The sequence below is a fragment of the Bos indicus genome, chromosome 5, assembly GCF_029378745.1.
Source record: "Bos indicus isolate NIAB-ARS_2022 breed Sahiwal x Tharparkar chromosome 5, NIAB-ARS_B.indTharparkar_mat_pri_1.0, whole genome shotgun sequence".
Taxonomy (NCBI): domain Eukaryota; kingdom Metazoa; phylum Chordata; class Mammalia; order Artiodactyla; family Bovidae; genus Bos; species Bos indicus.
Genome location: NC_091764.1, coordinates 36,032,584 through 36,054,589, shown reverse-complemented (window position 1 = coordinate 36,054,589; position 22,006 = coordinate 36,032,584). Strand labels below are relative to the sequence as shown.

The window sequence follows — 22,006 nt, the reverse complement described above, 5'->3', positions numbered from 1 at the left end:
AGTAGCATGTCCTAGGATTTTCCATGAGAGGGATGTAGCACAAGCACAGATAAAGATGAGAATATTGCAGAAGACATTAAGGAGCCTAGGGCCCATGGCATTGGAAAGGTCATCTATAGGACACATAAATCACCAAGATTTAGGACTAGATAGGAGAAACTCTCCCCAGTTTGGTTGAGAATGTAAACAGTTGGTCATATATTTATGGCAAAGGTACCCTTTGCGATAACAGGGGGCCAAATACTAAAATAGTCATGAAATGATGATGGGGTATAGAGGACTCCAAAAAAAAAAAAAAACATTGCAGGATATCACCTGGGATTTCTACAGAGGTACGGAAGAAGGGGAAATGGTCTAGAAATAACTGTAAAGAGTAAGAAGGACACAGCATTTCTCTTTTCTAAAAGGGCTTCAAGGGAAGTGATGATTTAAGAGGAAACCTAAATTCAGTCAGAGCATGAAGGCCAAGAGAACATTCAAAGAAAAGGATGATGTGGAAGAGATTGGTAATTTGCTGAGGATTGGCCAGAAGTATGAAGCACATTAAGGCAAGATGGAACTGAAAATGTAGAGTAAACACCAATCATGGAGAACTGAAAATAAGAGAGAGTTTCAAAAAACTATCAGGGAATACTAAGAAAAATTCAGATACAATTATAGAAAACTATCCTTGTGAAATAATCCTCCTGCAATGCAGGAGACTCTGGTTCGACTCCTTAGGCTTCCCTGGTGGCTCAGTCTGTAAAGACTCCACCTGCAATGTGGGAGACCTGGGTTCGAACCCTGAATTGGGAAAATCCCCTAGAGGAGGGCATGGCAACCCACTTCAGTATTTTTGCCTGGAGAATCCCCATGGACAGAGGAACCTGGTGGGCTACAGTCTATGGAGTTGCAAAGAGTTGGATGGGACTAAGCAACTAAGCCCAGCACACCATCCTGGTAAAATACAAATTTTCAAAGTTAATCCCTTAAAAGAGTAAAGTAAATGATCAATTGTTCTGGGAGATTTGGGGGAATCATTGCTGCTGCTGCTGCTATTGCTGCTAAGTTGCTTCAGTCGTGTCCAACTCTATGCGACCCCATAGACAGAAGCCCACCAGGCTCCCTCGTCCCTGGGATTCTCCAGGCAAGAACACTGGAGTGGGTTGCCATTTCCTTTTCCAATGCATAAAAGTGAAAAGTGAAAGTGAAGTCGCTCAGTCGTGTCGGACTCTTCGAGACCTCATGGACTGCAGCCATGGACTGCATAGTACTGGAGTGGGGTGCCATTGCCTTCTCCGTTGGGGAATCATTAAAGAGGTACAATTAAAAATTTACCAGAGACAAGAGGTTATTCAAACTGGAGTTCTTTCTTAAAGAAAGCAATATTTTTCCTAAGCTATTATAAGATTTAGGGGGAAAAATAGAAAGCCCTCTAATTTCCTTTACTAAAACTGATTTTTTTTAAAGTCCAAAAAGTTTAAACAAATATTGACTACATTATAAAATATTATGACTATATTTTAAAATCATATTTTCTTTGCATTTCCAATAAGGGTTTTAAAAATATATGTTTGTAAAACTATTACAAAACTCAGGTTTCACTGCTCACTGTTCAAAAACAAATACTCTAGAGACAAGTGTAGGAAAGGAAAAGGTTGCTTTTCTTTTTTCGAACTTGTGTCCTGGAACCATCTCTGAAGACTCCACTCAGCCATGAAAAAAAAATTTTTTTTTTAATTTTATTTATTTATTATTTATTTATTTATTTATTTATTTAAATTTTATTTTTAAACTTTACAATATTGTATTAGTTTTGCCAAATATTGAAATGAATCCGCCACAGGTATACCTGTGTTCCCCATCCTGAACCCTCCTCCCTCCTCCCTTCCCATACCCTCCCTCTGGGTCGTCCCAGTGCACCAGCCCCAAGCATCCAGTATCGTGCATCGAACCTGGACTGGCGACTCGTTTCATACATGATATTATACATGTTTTAAAGGGAAAAAAGGAAAATGATCTCAGTTAATTCTTGAGGTAGGAGGTCAGATTCTTTACCATCTCCCAGTGCGTGCAGGCTTGTTAACTCCATGTGATCTTTTTTTAAATGCTATCTGTTCACACTATCTGCTCACAAGATTACTGAAGGGGAAGTTGGAGAAGTGATCTGCTGCTGCTAAGTCGCTTCAGTCATATCTGACTCTGTACGACCCCATAGACGGCAGCCCACCAGGCTCCCCTGTCCTCGGGATTCTCCAGGCAAGAACACTGGCGTGGGTGGCCATTTCCTTCTCCAATGCATGTAAGTGAAAAGTGAAAGTGAAGTTGCTCAGTCGTGTCTAACTCTTAAGCGACCCCATGGACTGCAGCCTACCAGGCTCCTCCGTCCATGGGATTTTCCAGGCAAAAGTACTGGAGTGGGCTGCCATTGCCTTTTCATCCATTAATTACTTATTTTTTATTTCTGCTTCTTTAATGTGAGAAAAAAATCAACAGGTTAACTGAGTCATCATGTGATCAAAAGATTTGAAAGGTGTGCTTTGTTCAGAGGTTAGTTAAGCACAGGGTCAGCTGGTATAAAGGTTAGTTAAAATATAGCATTGCCAAAGTGACAAGACAAAGGGACTTCTGCAAAGAGCTGCTTAGGTTGACATACATGATGCATTGTTGTCTTCATAAGTAGTACTTTAATATTTTGCAATATCTTTGCTCTTTAGAGCTTTTAGCCTTAAAATCTCTCTTACCTGATACTGATATTTCCACTGTAACTTTACTAGAATCCCTTCATTTTCAATATGATATTACTTTGTTTTAAGGGTATTTCCTATAAGTAACAATGCCTAAGTGTATTTTTTTAACCTAAGTGACCATTCCTGTCTTTTTTATTTTATTAACTAATGAATTAATTTGTCTGTGTCAGGTCTAGTTGCATCATGCAGATATTTTGTTGTGGTGCACAAATTCTCCAATGATAGTACGCAGGCCCAGTAGTTGTGGTGCACAGGCTTTGTGCTCAGCAGCACGTGGGATCTTAGTTCTCCAACCAGGGATTGGACTCATGTCCCCTGCACATTCTTAGCCACTGGTCCACCAGGGAAGTCCCCATTCCTGTTTCTAATAGAATTTATCAGGCTAGTCCCATATAGTGGTATCAGTATCAGTGTGGTCTTCTTTTAAGTACAGCTGACTTGAGTGGACACTACCATGTTTTGGTTTCCTATTGCTGTTATAACAAATTGCTACAAACTTGGTGACTTAAAACAGCACATAATTATTATCTGACAGTTCTGTTGGTTAGAAGTCTAACACAGATTTCAAAGGGTTAAAATCAAGGTATCAGCAGGACTGTGTTCCTTTCTTGAGACTGGTGGCTCAGACGGTAAAGCATCTGCCTATAATGCAGGAGACCCGGGTTCAATCCCTGGGTGGGGAAGATCTCCTGGAGAAGGAAATGGCAACCCACTCCAGTATTCTTGCCTGGAAAATCCCATGGATGGTGGAGCCTGGTAGATTACAGTCCAAGGGGTCACGACTGGGCGACTTCACTTCACTTCACTTCTAGGGAAGGATACTTTTTCCAATTTCTAGAAGACTCCCAAATTCCTTGGCTTATGGACCTTTACTCCTTCTTGAAAGTCAGTGATGTGGCATATTTTTGACCATTCGTCTGTAGTAAAACTTTCCACTGTCCATATCTTGGAAAGTTTCTATGGAAGTGACTCATATGCTTAGATTGACAATCTAGAATAATTTTCCTATCTCAAGATTCATCACTTAATCACATTTGCAAAGTCCCCATAGCCATGTAACATAGCACATTCATGGGGATCAGAACATGGACATCTTTGGGAGGCTATTATTCCCCTCATTACACATCGTTGAGATGCTCTGGGCCATCCAACCTTTTAGGGATTGTCCCGATCACAGGGTGTTCCTTCTTTTTAATTATCATTATCTAGTATTCCTTGTGTGTCTCCAATCACTCTATTGTTAACTATTTAGATTTAACTATGCAACTGCAGAACTAGTTGCTCAAAACTAACTCCTTTCCTCTTACACATCTCCATTTGAAGATGGAGTTTCTGTTTGGATCCATTTATGTCTATTCTTGAGTGATTTTTCTCTGACAGGGTGGTAGCATGCCATATTCTTAGAATTTGTGTATCCTCAAATTTTTCATCCTAACTAGTGGAGAATTGGAGAAGGAAATGGCAACCCACTCCAGTATTCTTGCCTGAAGGATCCCAGGGACAGAGGAGCCTGGTGGGCTGCCATCTATGGGGTCGCACAGAGTTGGACACAACTGAAGCGACTTAGCAGCAGCAGCTACAGTGGAGAATATCATGCTCAGAGATTCCTAGGTTGGAGTCATCTCTTCTCATTAGTCCTAAGGTTTTTTTCCACTGTTTCTAGCTTTTATTGCTGCTACTGAAAAGCCTGATACAAAATTGTTTTTCCTTTTGAAGAGTTTTCATTGTTATTGGAAACTGGTATATGTTTTCCTCTTCATTTTAGAGTTCAAAAATTTTACCAGGATATCCCTAGGTACATGTGATTATTATTTTTTTTTTAATCTTTCCTTCTTGGATCTCAGTAAGCCCTTCTAATCTATTGATTCAAGTAATTCTTTAGCTTGGGTGAAATTTCTTCTCACTCCTCTTTCTTCTCTTCTTCTTTAAATTATAGGCTTTCTTCCATATACTCATTTATCTTTTCTGGAATTCCCATTAAGTCTATGCTCTGTTTATTAAATCTGTCTTCCAAGTCTTTTACATATTCCCTGATGATTTGCATACCTTTGTGTTTTTCCCCTGTATTTTGAGAAACTAAAATTCTCTCAAGAATTTTGGTTCTCAATAATTTCATTTCTTTTTAAATATTCACTTATTAAACATTTAAGTTGAAAATCAGTCCTTTGAGAGGCTATAATTGAATGTCTTTAAGGACACTTAATTTTCCTTAGAGAAGTTAATATATTTTGTTGCCACACATAGATATATTTACAATAGGGTCTTTAAAAAACCTCTAGCTACTTCTTGAGCAGCACTACTCCCTTGTGTGCTAGTGAGAGGATAGCAGTTTCTGTTGCTGTGGGCTAATCTGGAAGGTTGTCAGTACCCTATTTGGGTCCAAGAAGGACCCTGTGCTCTGCTCTCCCTCAAGCTATGAAGCCTCCTAGTTTCCAATTTCAGGAGCAGAGAGGGTTCAGCCCACTGTGAAACTCCCCTGGCTTAGAAGGTGAGGCTAATAGCACATCCTTAGAAGAACAATCAAGAAAAGTGGTATTACCATTGTTTTGTTAATTTTTTTGAAAACCTGTGAATCCTTATGGACCAAGATCATCCCAGGATCAAGAACCTCTTTTCTTTCTCTAAAATAATATTTCTGAAAGAAAATTATACATGTAAAATTCAAAAAATAAAGTTAAATGCCCTGTGAAAAATATATGCAGTTGATAGATGAATATGTTCCCATATCCTCTTCCTCCCAGGTCAAGTTTAAAAAAGATTTATCTTCTAGTTTAAGCCAGGCAAATATATGCACTTTCATATATATGAATTTATTTTATTTCCACAGAAAGACTCATGAACAAGCAGTATTCTTTAGAGATAAAAATGTTAATCAGAGTTTCTATAAAGGTTTAACAAAATTCAGATTCAGATCTTTGATTCCAAGTCCAGTGTGTTTTCCACTATTCCACAGAATTGCCCTTCAATGCCCATACCCTCTAGCTTCAAAGAACATCGATTTAAGAGCTGTCCATTCTGAAAGCATTTATTAATATACATCTTTTGCAAGTCATATCATCTCTTACTTAATGACATGCAATAAATTTATGCTTGACTTTAGTTTATGAAAAAAATTTCTGTTGACTAGTTTAAATACTTTCTTCTACCAGAATATCAGTGCTACATAATTCTCCCATCTTCTTTATTTTTTTTCTCTAATGCCAGAAAATTTAATTCAGTAAAATTAAGGTCTAATTATGGCAATCAACTCATCTTGAGTAACTAATAACACTGGATCCCTTCACTTCCTAAATTTAAGGAATCTTCTCTTTCTCACATTTTTTTCTTGAAAGCATATTCAAATATTTTGAATAAATAAATTTTTTAAATCTACAATAAATAAAAATGAGTTGTAACTTTCTGCAATTTTGACAGATATTTTAAGTGGCTCTGGGCCCAAAACTTACACAAGATTACAGGTTAGCAATATAACTTGGGGGGCAATTTGGGTCATAGATGAGGAGTAAGACAAACAGATAACTAAGCTGATCTCCTTAAGAAATTAAGGAAAATGTGCTAGGGTTGGAGAAAAGTGATTTGGGGAGGAGAGACAAGTGAGAGGAGGTTGAATCAGAGGGCGAAAAATATAATAAACACTGGAAATGTAGAGCTCAGATAAAAGAGATGAACAGTGAAGATCCCTCAGGAGATCTCATGCACACATTTAGTCCAATAACCCTTGATGTAGAGTTCAGAGACTGACATGGGTATACACTCATCAGCCAGCATCCTTTAACTCTCCTTCTTCTCCTGTCCCTAGACTTATTAATATATCCCTTGGCTCTTCATTACTGAAGTCATATCAGCAGTGTTCTAGCACAGTCACTAGCCACAGCATCCCTCTGGAATATGGAAACTCCTGTCTCCTTGCCATTGTGATCTGTTACTTCTATTTTCTTGTTGCAAATACAGGCTGTTCTAACTTCCTATCTGTTTTGTGCTGGTCTCAGCCTATCAATAACCAATGATGTGACTGGACCATCCTTTAGGTTCTTATTTTGATGGCAACAAAATTTACCCAGTGTACAGGGAGCTCTAGAGCTGGGAGAGCCCTTTAGAGTTGCCCAAGGTTGGAACAAGGACTTGAACCCTGCACAAAGGAGTCATATCATTGGGGGATCAGCTCAGTTCATTCACTCAGTCATGTCCAACTCTTTGTGACCCCATGGACTGCAGCATGCCAGGCTTCCCTGTTCATCACCAACTCCCAGAGCTTACTCAAACTCATGCCCATCAAGTTGGTGATGCCATCCAACCATCTCATCCTCTGCCATCTCCTTCTCCTCCCACCTTCAATCTTTCCCAGCATCAGGGTCTTTTCAAATGAATCAGTTCTTTGCCTCAGTTGGCCAAAGCATTGGAGTTTCAGCTTCAGCATCAGTCCTTCCATGAATATTCAGGACTGATTTCCTTTAGGATAGACTGGTTTGATCTCCTTGCAGTACAAGGGACTCTCAAGAGTCTTCTCCAACACCACAGTTCAAAAGCATCAATTCTTCGGTGCTCAGATTTCTTTATAATCCAACTCTCACATCCATACATGACTACTGGAAAAACCACAGCTTTGACTAGATGGACCTTTGTTGGCAAAGTAATGTCTCTGCTTTGTAATATGCTGTCCAGGTTGGTCATAGATTTTCTCCCAAGGAGCAAGCATCTTTTAATTTCATGTCTGCAGTCACCATCTGCAGTGATTTTGGAGCCCCAAAAAATAAAGTCTGACACTGTTTCCACTCTTTCCCCATCTATTTGCCATGAAGTGATAGCACCAGATGCCATGATCTTAGTTTTTTGAATGTTGAGTTTCAAGCCAACTTTTTCACTCTCCTCTTTCACTAAGAGGCTCTTTAGTTCTTCGTTTTCTGTCATAAGGGTGGTGTCATCTGCATATCTGAGGTACTGATATTTCTCCTGACAATCTTGATTCCAGTTTGTGCTTCATCCAGCCCAGCATTTCTGTATATAAGTTAAATAAGCGGGGTGGCAATACACAGCCTTGATGTACTCCTTTCCCAATTTGGAACCAGTCTGTTGTTCCATGTCCTGTTCTAACTGTTGCTTCTTGACCTAAATAAAGATTTCTCAGGAGGCAGGTCAGGTGGTCTGGTATTCCCATCTCTTGAAGAATTTTCCACAGTTTGTTGTGATCCACACAGTCAAAGGCTTTCGTACAGTCAATAAAGCAGAAGTAGATGCTTTTCTGGAACTCTCTTGCTTTTTCAATGATCCAATGGATGTTGGCAATTTGATCTGTGGTTTCTCTGCCTTTTCTAAATCCAGCTTGAACATCTGGAAGTTCATGGTTCACGTATTGCTGAAGCCTGGCTTGGAGAATTTTGAGCATTACTTTGCTAGTGTGTGAGATGAGTGCAGTTGTGTGATTACTTGAGCATTCCTTGGCATTGCTTTTCTTTGGGATTGGAATGAAAGCTGACCTTTTCCAGTCCTGTGGCCCTTCTGAGTTTTCCAAATTCACAATGCCAAAGAATGTTCAAACGACCACACAATTGCACTCATTTTGGGAGATGGAGGAGGAGAAAGTTATGGAAGAATGAGTTACCAATAAATTCAATACAGAACATCCACAGTCTTTTTGCTCTTTTATCTGTGACTTGCCTTTTTCAATGACAATTTTCATGTCATTTCCCCCCAAATTTTAATGGCAAAAAATAAAATATGCCATCCTAGGTAAATGCTAAACTGATTTCCTTCCACAGTGCCACAAATAGGAAAGTGCTCAAAAGGGACAACAATGTCAGAAAAGATCATTAGTCAATGACGATGTCTTCCATATTGTAAGGGCATCATTCATTCTAATAGTCGCAATCAAAGGGTACACATCCCCATTGACCCATAGCAGAGGCTTTGAATTTATCACCTCCTCTTTCTAGAATTAGACCTTTGGAGACCTAAACAAATAATATAACAAAATGGGACTTGTATAGAAAGTCACTCTCAAAAAGCAGTATTGCATACTCTCTCAAGATTTGCTCATTACTCCTAATTTAGAAATCTACACTACATCTTCAAAGTCTGCATAGACACAGACTACACCACAGAAATGATCATTACTGAAACAATATTTTCTTCCATAGCAAATCGAGCATAGGTTCACAGTAAAAGGCAGTCTTACTCAAATGGTTTCTGGTAACGGCACTTTAAACTGCATGAATGCTTTTAAATCTGGGACAAGTTATGTGACTTTGGGCAAATCACTTTCCCCCTGTCTCAGTTTATCTATCTTAAAAGACACTGGGGGAAAGGGAGAAGCAGAAAGTTAATATCTGTTCTGTACAACAACCAGGTTTGTTCTAACGATTAACTGTGTTAAAGCAAACAAACAAACATAAAACCAAAATCTTATGTACATGATTTGCTCAATGGTACTATAGTGTGATAGAGGGATTCTTAAACTGAGTGTGCATTGGAAATACTTGTAGTACTTACTTCAAATGAGGTCTTGCAAGAGATTCTGATTCAGTAATTCTGGGATGGAGCCCAGAAATCACCATTTGGAAAAACTACTCAGACAATTCCGATATAAGTGGTTCAGACCCACATGTGCAGAAATATTCAGAGCAACATAAGTGTGGCACCCATGTTGCCTTCCCCACTCTGTTGATTATTGGCACATGACCATGGAAAATGGTGCTCAATGGTCCCCAGCCTCAGTTTCATCACATGAACATCTGGAATTAAATGGATCTTACTTGAAAGAGCAGCACTAAGAAATGAAATGGATATTCTTTTTGAGATGCAAACCATTCTGTAAATTATTGTTAGTGGAAATTTATGTCATTACACCTGCAAAAAGGAGTTTAGCAGGAATAGGTGGATAAATGGTTAAAGTGATACAGCTCTGGAAAGGTTGGTGAGAAAAAGGCAGAAAAAGAACATAGGTGACATTCTTCTTGGAAAGGTAAGAGTAAGTAGTAACACAATGAACTAAAGTCTGGTTCTCCTCAAATCTGTTTACTTCCAACAGTGTTCATTTTAATAACATTCCAGGACTATTCCTATTTCTGTATAGGAGTCATGACTTAACAGTGATGCATCTTTCATGATAAGCAGCATAAAAAGTATAGTTTTTGCTCCATTGTAAGTTTCCACTAGTATATTCTGCCTTAAGTTTAAGAGTAACAATAGCCATATACTCACTAGGATAAATCAGTTATGATCAAGTGCCAAAAATGTCTTCCAGCTCTGATTAAATCAACCCTCCATTATTCCTATCTCTGAAGTGAAGTGAAGTTAAAGTCGCTCAGTCGTGTCTGACTCTTTGTGACCCCATGGACTATGTAGTCCATGGAATTCTCTAGGCCAGAATACTAGAGTGGGTAGCCTTTCCCTTCTCCAGGGGATCTTCCCAACCCAGGGATAGAACTCAGGTCTCCCACATTGCAGGAGGATTCTTTACTAGCTGAGCCACAAGAGAAGCCCATCCCTATCTCTAACAATCACCAAGATTAAGTAAGTTAAAATTCATAATACATTTGGCAGATATTTAAAATCAAAAACACAATCACTCTAACCTTGTACCTGTTGCCATGTGGAGACTGTTCAGATTTCTCTGTTAAATCACTACCACCCAGCTTTGCAGGTGATGAAAGCTTTCTTCCAATTACTTAGCTAGCCTTAGCATTTATTGAGCACATTCAAGGATCGAAAGCTCTATGGAATTGAACTTGGCAGGAAAGGGTGGTTATAGATATATTCATAGCACCCTCAGTAAGGCCTTATAGAACCACAAGATCTAACCTTGAGAAGTTCTGCAAAACTGTCGATTATGGCTTGTAAACTGTGTATCTAAATAAGAAAAGCTGAAACTCCAGTACTTTGGCCACCTCATGCGAAGAGTTGACTCATTGGAAAAGACTCTGATGCTGGGAGGGATTGGGGGCAGGAGAAGAAGGGGACGACAGAGGATGAGATGGCTGGATGGCATCACTGACTCGATGGACATGAGTCTGAGTGAACTCTGAGAGTTGGTGATGGACAGGGAGGCTTGGCGTGCTGAGATTCATGGGGTCGCAAAGAGTCGGACACGACTGAGCGACTGAACTGAAATAAGAAAAACATGTATTTCACTGTCAGGAGGATACAAAACTTAACTGAGTCTCTTCCTGGACTTGTTCATCTCACTGAGGTTAGAAACAGGCTGTTGATTTTTCTCCCTCCACACAGCCTGTTCAGGAAAACTAGCAGAGGTACCTCAGTAAGAATCAGGCTAAGGTTATTGTCTATAAAAATGAGATGCTGGAAAAGTTTTAACAACATGTAGCACTAATTAGTGAGCACCACTCAGAACACAAAGCAAGTTTCCATTATATGAAACATTTAAAAGTTTGTGTCCCAAATCTTGTCTCAGGTTACTCTGTCATTAAGTACAGTGCTGGACTAGCACACCAACTATTTATTAATAGTACTTCCTTCTCTGCAAATAATGACACCTTGGAGACATTCTTTCAGAAAATCACTGAATAAAGTTGGATCATTTTTTAGGGGCACTGATCTATAACTCATTAGAAGAAAACAATATCATGATGCAGAGAAAAAATGAATTGTATATAAAGCCACTGTTGGTTCTAAAATTGTCATATTAAAAATTCAGTCATTTTCTTTCTCTATACCAAAATCAGGAAACCAAGTCTTGTGTTTGAAAGTGAATGTTAGTCACTCAATCGTGTCCTACTCTTTGTGACCCCATGGACTGTAGCCCATCAGGCTGCTCTGTCCATGGGACTCCATAGCCAAGAATACTGGACTGGATTGCCATTTCCTTTCCCAGGGGATCTTCCCAAACCAAGGATCGAACCTGCATCTTCTGTGTCTTCTGAATTGGCAGGCAGAGTCTTTACTGTCTGAGCCACTAGAGAAGCCCTTGTGCTTACTGAGGAGTAATCAACACTGTGAAAGGACCCAATGCTTGGTAACTGGCACATGGTAGGAAATCAATCAATAGTTCTGCACTCTAGAAATAAATTATTTTTTGCCTTTGATTTGTCAAATTACCATATTTATAGTAATAGATCTGTTGACAGCTTGCACAAACAGGTAAATGTTATTAATTGGAATTAATTTAACAGGTCATAGTCAGTTGAATGGATCAAACAACTTCTAAAGGATGATGATGACCAGTGTTCAAACTCCAGGAGAGAAATCACAAAGTAGACTCAGTTTCTCTCATGACCAAGTCATTGGATTGCCCTGAAAAAGTGCTTATTGTGTTATAAATTGGAAATTATGCTTTATGTGAGCCTACACAGTATATAAAAGTGTTTTTACAGATAATTTTTACAAACATTTACAATTTTTTCCCCAAGAACCATTAGCCTGCAAATAAGTGTATTTAACCCATTAATTGCCCAAACTTCTTTAGCCTTCTTAATCATAAATGAGACATTAGAGTGAAGTGAGCTCTGGTTTCAGATTGCTGTGATTAATCCTTAATCCAGGATTAAGCTTACTAGCTGTAACACTTTATAATGTTCATTTCAGCTAACTATGCCTCAGTTTCACCATCTGTAAAGTGGGCCTAATGAGAACACCATTGACAGGATCAATTATTTGCACTAGTTCATTAACTTAATAACGTGGACTTCTCAGGTGGCATTAGTGGTAAAGAACCCACCTGCCGATGCAGGAGACATGAGATGTGGGTTTGAGCCCTCAGTCAGGAAGACCTCCTGGAGAAGGGAATGGCAACTCATTACAGAATTCTTGCCTAGAGAATCCCATGGACAGAGGAGCCTGGCAGGCTACGGTCCATAGGGTCATAGAGTCGGACATGACTGAAGCTGCTTAGCACAATCGCATTCATGCTCAAAGTCTCTAAAAAGGAGAACAAAGCATTTATAAATGTTATTATGGTTATTCATGGTGATGGTGGTTTAGTTGCTAAGTCGTGTCTGAATCTTTCGATCCCATGCACTGTAGCCCACTAGGCTCCTTTGCCCATGGAATTCTGCAGGCAAGAATACTGGAGTGGGTAGCCCTTCTCTTCTCCAGGGGAACTTCCAGACCCAAGGATCAAACTTGAGTCTCCTGTGTTGTAGGTGGTCTTCTGCATTGCAAGTGGGTGTTTTACCACTAAGATAGTTATTCATGATTTATTTTAATACAGAAATAACTTGTTTCTCACATGAGCATATTTATAGTTGAAATAAATTGAGGGAAGGCAAGTCAAAATGTATATATGAATACATGATCCATAACTTGATTTTGATCAGTTCCATCTTTTGGTTTTAATTTTACTAGATTCAAAGTCTGAGAGACTTATTTTGAAAAAAAAAAAACATGTATTTTTGAAGATATCTTTATTATATTTCAGAATGATCAACCCATAGCTATATAGGGATTTGTGTGGGATCATTTGGGTTAACTTTTTGCCAATTTCCTGAGCTTATAAAGAGTGGCTTTTGCTCTTCTGGGTCATAAGTTCCCAATTCCCTTTAGAGTTAATGGTGCATCTAAGTGCTCAGTAGTCACCTTAATTCCTCCTCTTCCTCATATTCCACCTCTAATCCATTAACCCTGATACTTTTGTATTTCTGCTTCATCTATTAATACTTCCTTCTCTCTCCAGAGCTACCATCTTACTCCAAGCTGATAATATCTCTTTATCTCCAGTCATATTCACCTTCTATATTCTTTAGATATTCAGGGTTTTTGTATTTGCTGTTCCTGTATCTGGAATAATTTCTATTTGAACATCTCACAGGCTTGTCACTTTCTCGGCTATGCTACGGGCTGAATTGCACCTCTTTAAAATTCATATATTGAAATCCTAGTTCCGAGTGTGATGGATTTGGACACAAGGCCTTTGAAAGGCAATTAGATTCAAATAAGATCGTGAGAGTGGTGCCCTCATGATTGGTTTAGTGCCCTTATTAAAATAAGCCACCAGAGAATTTGCTCTCTCTCTTTTCCCACCACGTGTTGCTATTGTTTGTTTCTGTTGTTAAGTCACGTCTGACTTTTTTGTGACCTCATGGACTGTAGCCTGCCAGGCCAGGCTCCTCTATCTATAGGATTTCCCAGGCAAGAATATTGGAGAGTGTTGCAATTTCCTACTCCAGGGATCTTCCTGACCCACAAATTGAACCTGTGCTTCCTGCATTGGCAGGCAGATTCTTTACCACTGAGCTGCCTGGGAAGCCCCTCCCTACCATGTGAGGCTATAGCCAAAAAGCAGCCATCTGCAAGCCAGGAACAGAGCTCTCATGTGAAACTGACCATGCTTGCACTCTGATCTCAGATCTCCTGCCTCCAGAATCATGAAGAAATAAATTCCTGTTATACCATCCAGTCCATGGTATTTTGTTATGACAGCTCAAGATGACTAAAACAATTTTCTATATAGCATATATCACAATCCAGATTTATCATGTTTATTTGTTCAGCAGATCAATCCTGAATATTCATTGGAGGGACTGATGCTAAAGCTGAAGCTCCAATAATTTGGCCACCTGATGCGAAGAGCTGACTCATTGGAAAAGACCCTGATGCTGGGAAAGGTTGAGGGCAGAAGGAGAAGGGGGCGACAGAGAATGAGATGGTTGGGTGGCATCACCGACTCAATGGACATGAATTTGAGCAAACTCTGGGAGATAGTGAAGGACAGAGAAGCCTAGAGTGTTATAGTCCCTATGGTAACAAAGAGTTGGACACAACTTAGCAACTGAAAAACGTAAAGGCCAGAGCTTTGTCATCTTATTCACTGCTCTACCCAGTAGCTAGAATATTGATGGACACGCACATAGTAGATACTAGAGAACAGTCTTTGAATAAATGAGCAAAGATGTGCAGATAAGACACTTTTCCAGATGTGACATCTTTCCTTCAAGGAACATTACTTGTGGGGTGAAATACCAAAGTTTCAGTGAAAATTTAGTTTATAACCGACTGAGTTACAGATTGTACTCCATTCCATTGCTAGGCAAAGAGAAACACACCTCAGACAACTAGTTGCATACTAAAACTGTCCTAAAGTGTAGAATCTACACGTGAGTCTCAATACTCTGTGGCTAGGATATTATTCTTAGAGCAGGGAGGCCCAATTTGGCAGTGTAAGTCTTTTCATTTCCCTCTGGAATCCAGACTTGACTAAATACTTCTGGAAGACTAATGAAAATAGGTATAACATCAGTTTACTTGCTTTGGGAACTGAAAGTAAAGTCCTTGGGGAAAAATGTTAACCCAAAGGAATAGAAGACTGAGGTTCATAGTTTAGACAAAGGAAAAGCTAGTGACAAAAGGGAAGAGCCACTTGGGGTTGGATAAAAGTGTCTAACCCCTTCCTAAGGACAAAGGAAAGGAGAACATGTCAAAAATCCAAAGGCACCTTGAAGAGCTATTTCTTTTTTATTTTTTTTTCATTTGTAAGTTTTTTTTTTAATTTTATTTTATTTTTAAACTTTACATAATTGTATTAGTTTTGCCAGACATCAAAATGAGTCCGCCACAGGTATACATGTGTTCCCCATCCTGAACCCTCCTCCCTCCTCCCTCCCCATACCATCCCTCTGGGTCGTCCCAGTGCACTAGCCCCAAGCATCCAGTATCGTGCATCGAACCTGGACTGGCAACTCGTTTCTTACATGATATTTTACATGTTTCAATGTCATTCTCCCAAATCTTCCCACCCTCTCCCTCTCCCACAGAGTCCATAAGACTGTTCTATACATCAGTGTCTCTTTTGCTGTCTCGTACACCGGGTTATTGTTACCATCTTTCTAAATTCCATATATATGCGTTAGTATACTGTATTTATGTTTTTCGTTCTGGCTTACTTCACTCTGTATAATAGGCTCCAATTTCATCCACCTCATTAGAACTGATTCAAATGTATTCTTTTTAAAGGCTGAGTAATACTCCATTGTGTATATGCACCACAGCTTTCTTATCCATTCATCTGCTGATGGACATCTAGGTTGCTTCCATGTCCTGGCTATTATAAACAGTGCTGCGATGAACATTGGGGTACACGTGCCTCTTTCCCTTCTGGTTTCCTCAGTGTGTATGCCCAGCAGTGGGATTGCTGGATCATAAGGCAGTTCTATTTCCAGTTTTTTAAGGAATCTCCACACTGTTCTCCATAGTGGCTGTACTAGTTTGCATTCCCACCAACAGTGTAAGAGAGTTCCCTTTTCTCCACACCCTCTCCAGCATTTATTATTTGTAGACTTTTGGATCGCAGCCATTCTGACTGGTGTGAAATGGTACCTCATAGTGGTTTTGATTTGCATTTCTCTGATAATGAGTGATGTTGAGCATCTTTTCATGTGTTTGTTAGCCCTCTGTATGTCTTCTTTGGAGAAATGTCTATTTAGTTCTTTGGCCCATTTTTTGATTGGGTCGTTTATTTTTCTGGAGTTGAGCTGTAGGAGTTGCTTGTATATTTTTGAGATTAGTTGTTTGTCAGTTGCTTCATTTGCTATTATTTTCTCCCATTCTGAAGGCTGTCTTTTCACCTTGCTAATAGTTTCCTTTGATGTGCAGAAGCTTTTAAGGTTAATTAGGTCCCATTTGTTTATTTTTGCTTTTATTTCCAATATTCTGGGAGGTGGGTCATAGAGGATCCTGCTGTGATGTATGTCAGAGAGTGTTTTGCCTATGGTCTCCTCTAGGAGTTTTATAGTTTCTGGTCCTACGTTTAGATCTTTAATCCATTTTGAGTTTATTTTTGTGTATGGTGTTAGAAAGTGGTCTAGTTTCATTCTTTTACAAGTGGTTGACCAGATTTCCCAGCACCACTTGTTAAAGAGATTGTCTTTAATCCATTGTATATTCTTGCCTCCTTTGTCAAAGATAAGGTGTCCATATGTGCGTGGATTTATCTCTGGGCTTTCTATTTTATTCCATTGATCTATATTTCTGTCTTTGTGCCAGTACCATACTGTCTTGATAACTGTGGCTTTGTAGTAGAGCCTGAAGTCAGGTAGGTTGATTCCTCCAGTTCCATTCTTCTTTCTCAAGATCACTTTGGCTATTCGAGGTTTTTTGTATTTCCATACAAATTGTGAAACTATTTGTTCTAGTTCTGTGAAGAATACTGTTGGTAGCTTGATAGGGATTGCGTTGAATCTATAAATTGCTTTGGGTAGTATACTCATTTTCACTATACTGATTCTTCCAATCCATGAACATGGTATATTTCTCCATCTCTTAGTGTCCTCTTTGATTTCTTTCACCAGTGTTTTATAGTTTTCTATATATAGGTCTTTAGTTTCTTTAAGTAGATATATTCCTAAGTATTTTATTCTTTCCATTGCAATGGTGAATGGAATTGTTTCCTTAATTTCTCTTTCTGTTTTCTCATTATTAGTGTATAGGAATGCAAGGGATTTCTGTGTGTTGATTTTATATCCTGCAACTTTACTATAGTCATTGATTATTTCTAGTAATTTTCTGGTGGACTCTTTAGGGTTTTCTATGTAGAGGATCATGTCATCTGCAAATAGTGAGAGTTTTACTTCTTCTTTTCCAATTTGGATTCCTTTTATTTCTTTTTCTGCTCTGATTGCTGTGGCCAAAACTTCCAAAACTATGTTGAATAGTAATGGTGAAAGTGGGCACCCTTGTCTTGTTCCTGACTTTAGAGGAAATGCTTTCAATTTTTCACCATTGAGGATAATGTTTGCTGTGGGTTTGTCATATACAGCTTTTATTATGTTGAGGTATGTTACTTCTATTCCTGCTTTCTGGAGAGTTTTTATCATAAATGGATGTTGAATTTTGTCAAAGGCTTTCTCTGCATCTATGAGATAATCATATGGTTTTTATTTTTCAATTTGTTAATGTGGTGTATTACATTGATTGATTTGCGGATATTGAAGAATCCTTGCATCCCTGGGATAAAGCCCACTTGATCATGGTGTATGATCTTTTTAATGTGTTGTTGGATTCTGATTGCTAGAATTTCGTGAAGGATTTTTGCATCTATGTTCATCAGTGATATTAGCCTGTAGTTTTCTTTTTTTGTGGGATCTTTGTCAGGTTTTGGTTTTAGGGTGATGGTGGCCTCATAGAATGAGTTTGGAAGTTTACCTTCCTCTGCAATTTTTTGGAAGAGTTTGAGCAGGATAGGTGTTAGCTCTTCTCTAAATTTTTGGTAGAATTCAGCTGTGAAGCCGTCTGGACCTGGGCTTTTGTTTGCTGGAAGATTTTTGATTACAGTTTCAATTTCCGTGCTTGTGATGGGTCTGTTAAGATTTTCTATTTCTTCCTGGTCGAGTTTTGGAAAGTTGTACTTTTCTAAGAATTTGTCCATTTCTTCCACGTTGTCCATTTTATTGGCATATAATTGTTGATAGTAGTCTCTTATGATCCTTTGTATTTCTGTGTTGTCTGTTGTGATCTCTCCATTTTCCTTTCTAATTTTGTTGATTTGATTTTTCTCCCTTTGTTTCTTGATGAGTCTGGCTAATGGTTTGTCGATTTTATTTATCCTTTCAAAGAACCAGCTTTTGGTTTTGTTGATTTTTGCTATGGTCTCTTTTGTTTCTTTTGCATTTATTTCTGCCCTAATTTTTAAGATTTCTTTCCTTCTACTAACCCTGGGGTTCTTCATTTCTTCCTTTTCTAGTTGCTTTAGGTGTAGAGTTAGGTTATTTATTTGACTTTTTTCTTGTTTCTTGAGGTGTGCATGTATTGCTATGAACTTTCCCCTTAGGACTGCTTTTACAGTGTCCCACAGGTTTTGGGTTGTTGTGTTTTCATTTTCATTCGTTTCTATGCAAATTTTGATTTCTTTTTTGATTTCTTCTGTGATTTGTTGGTTATTCAGCAGCGTGTTGTTCAGCCTCCATATGTTGGAATTTTTAATAGTTTTTCTCCTGTAATTGAGATTTAATCTTACTGCATTGTGGTCAGAAAAAATGCTTGGGATGATTTCTATTTTTTTGAATTTACCAAGGCTAGCTTTATGGCCCAGGATGTGATCTATCCTGGAGAAGGTTCCATGTGCGCTTGAGAAAAAGGTGAAATTCATTGTTTTGGGATGAAATGTCCTATAGATATCAATTAGGTCTAACTGGTCTATTGTATCATTTAAAGTTTGTGTTTCCTTGTTAATTTTCTGTTTAGTTGATCTATCCATAGGTGTAAGTGGGGTATTAAAGTCTCCCACTATTATTGTGTTATTGTTAATTTCTCCTTTCATACTTGTTAGCATTTGTCTTACATACTGTGGTGCTCCTGTGTTGGGTGCGTATATATTTATAATTGTTATATCTTCTTCTTGGGTTGATCCTTTGATCATTATGTAGTGACCTTCTTTGTCTCTTTTCACAGCCTTTGTTTTAAAGTCTATTTTATCTGATATGAGTATTGCTACTCCTACTTTCTTTTGGTCCCTATTTGCATGGAAAATCTTTTTCCAGCCCTTCACTTTCAGTCTGTATGTGTCCCCTGTTTTGAGGTGGGTCTCTTGTAGACAACATATGTAGGGGTCTTGTTTTTGTATCCATTCAGCTAGTCGTTGTCTTTTGGTTGGGGCATTCAACCCATTTACGTTTAAGGTAATTACTGATAAGTATGATCCCATTGCCATTTACTTTATTGTTTTGGGTTCGAGTTTATACACTGTTTTTGTGTTTCCTGTCTAGAGAATATCCTTTAGTATTTGTTGGAGAGCTGGTTTGGTGGTGCAGAATTCTATCAGCTTTTGCTTGTCTGAAAAGCTTTTGATTTCTTCTTCATACTTGAATGAGATCCTTGCTGGGTACAATAATCTGGGCTGTAGGTTATTTTCTTTCATCATTTTAAGTATGTCTTGCCATTCCCTCCTGGCTTGAAGAGTTTCTATTGAAAGATCAGCTGTTATCCTTATGGGAATTCCCTTGTGTGTTATTTGTTGTTTTTCCCTTGCTGCTTTTAATATTTGTTCTTTGTGTTTGATCTTTGTTAATTTGATTAATATGTGTCTTGGGGTGTTTCTCCTTGGGTTTATCCTGATTGGGACTCTCTGGGTTTCTTGGACTTGGGTGATTATTTCCTTCCCCATTTTAGGGAAGTTTTCCACTATTATCTCCTTAAGTATTTTCTCATGGTCTTTCTTTTTGTCTTCTTCTTCTGGAACCCCTACGATTCGAATGTTGTAGCATTTAATATTGTCCTGGAGATCTCTGAGATTGTCCTCATTTCTTTTAATTCGTTTTTCTTTTATCCTCTCTGATTCATTTATTCCTACCATTCTATCTTCTAATTCACTAATCCTATCTTCTGCCTCTGTTATTCTACTATTTGTTGCCTCCAGAGTGTTTTTAATTTCATTTATTGCATTATTCATTATATATTGACTCTTTTTTTATTTCTTCTAGGTCCTTGTTAAACCTTTCTTGCATCTTCTCAATCCTTGTCTCCAGGCTATTTGTCTGTGATTCCATTTTAGTTGCAAGATTTTGGGTCAATTTCACTATCATTATTCAGAATTCTTTATCAGGTAGATTCCCTATCTCTTCCTCTTTTGTTTGGTTTGGTGGGCATTTATCCTGTTCCTTTATCTGCTGGGTATTCCTCTGTCTCTTCATCTTGTTTAAATTGCTGAGTTTGGGGTGTCCTTTCTGTATTCTGGCAGTTTGTGGAGTTCTCTTTATTGTGGCATTTCCTCACTGTGTGTGGGTTTGTACAGGTGGCTTGTCAAGGTTTCCTGGTTAGGGAAGCTTGTGTCGGTGTTCTGGTGGGTGGAGCTGTATTTCTTCTCTCTGGAGTGCAATGAAATGTCCAGTAATGAGTTATGAGATGTCTATAGTTTTGGGGTGACTTTGGGCAGCCTGTATCTTGAAGCTCAGGGCTGTGTTCCTTTGTTGCTGGAGAATTTGCTTGGTATGTCTTGCCTTGGAACTTATTGGCCCTTGTGTGGTGCTTGGTTTCAGTGTCGGTATGGAGGCATTTGATGAGCTCCTGTCAATTAATGTTCCTTGGAGTCAGGAGTTCCCTGGAGTCAGGGTTTGGACTTAAGTCTCCTGCTTCCGGTTATCGGTCTTATTTTTACAGTAGTTTCAAAACTTCTCCTTCTATACAGCACCATTGATAAAACATCTACATTAAAGATGAAAAGTTTCTCTACGGTGAGGGTCACTCAGAGAGGTTCACAGGGTTACATGGAGAAGAGACGAGGGAGGAGGGAGTTAGAGGTGACCCAAATGAGATGAGGTGAATCAATAGTGGACAGAGTGGGCTAGCCAGTAGTCACTTCCTTATGTGCACTCCACAACTGGACCACTCAGAGATGTTCACGGAGTTATACAGAGAAGAGAAGAAGGAGGAAGGTGACAGAGGTGGCCAGAAGGATAAAAGGGGGGAATGAAAAGGAGGGAGACAGATCCAGCCAGTAATCAGTTCCCTAAGTGTTCTCCACCGTCTGGAACACACAGAAATTCACAGAGTTGGGTAGAGTAGAGAGGGGTTAGGGAGGAGACACAGGCGACCTGGTGGAGAAAAAGGAGAGTCCAAAGGGAGAGAGAGCAGTCAAGCCAGTAATCTTGCTCCCTAGTGAAAAATGGGTCCTGAAGATTGGGTTCTTAAAGGTACAAAATTGGTAACAAATACATAAAAGCAAAAATTAAAAATCTAGAGTAGAGTTTGGAATTTCAAAAATACGATGTTAAAGAAAAGAAGAAGGAAAAGAAAGAGAGAAAAAACGAACAAACAAAAACAAACAAGGTCGCGAAAATTATAAAGAAAGTACAGGTACAAAATTGATAACTAATACCAAAAAGCAAAAATTAAAAATCTAGAGTAGAGTTTGGAATTTCAAAAATACAATGTTAAAAAAAAAAAGAAGAAGAAGAAAAATAAAGAGAGAAAACAAACAAACAAAAACAATGTCACAAAAATTATAAAGAAAATACAGGTACAAAATTGATATCAAATACCAAAAAGCATAAATTAAAAATCTAGAGTAGAGTTTGGAATTTCAGATATACAATGTTATGTAAAAGAAGAAGAGAAAGAAACAGAGAAGAAGAAAAAAAAAAGCCACAGAAATTATATAAAAAAAAACTATAGGTACAAAATTGATAACATATACCAAAAAGCAAAAATTAAAAATCTAGAGTAGAGTTTGGAATTTCAAAAATACAATGTTAAAGAAAAGAAGAAAAAAAAAAAAAAAAAAGGTCAAAAAATTATAAAAAATATATATATGAAGTTTGCTGAAGAAGAAAAAAATAGGGTCTTTTTTTCTTTTTTGCAAAGTAATAGGTTATAAAAGTGAAAATTAAAGGAACAATAGA

The 22,006-nt window shown here is 38.4% G+C and overlaps 1 pseudogene; it reads left to right on the top strand.

The window, feature by feature from the left end:
* Window positions 1-457: 457 nt before the first annotated feature.
* Window positions 458-22,006, top strand: part of LOC109558385 (E3 ubiquitin-protein ligase RBX1 pseudogene) — a 77,983-nt pseudogene continuing 56,434 nt past the window's right edge.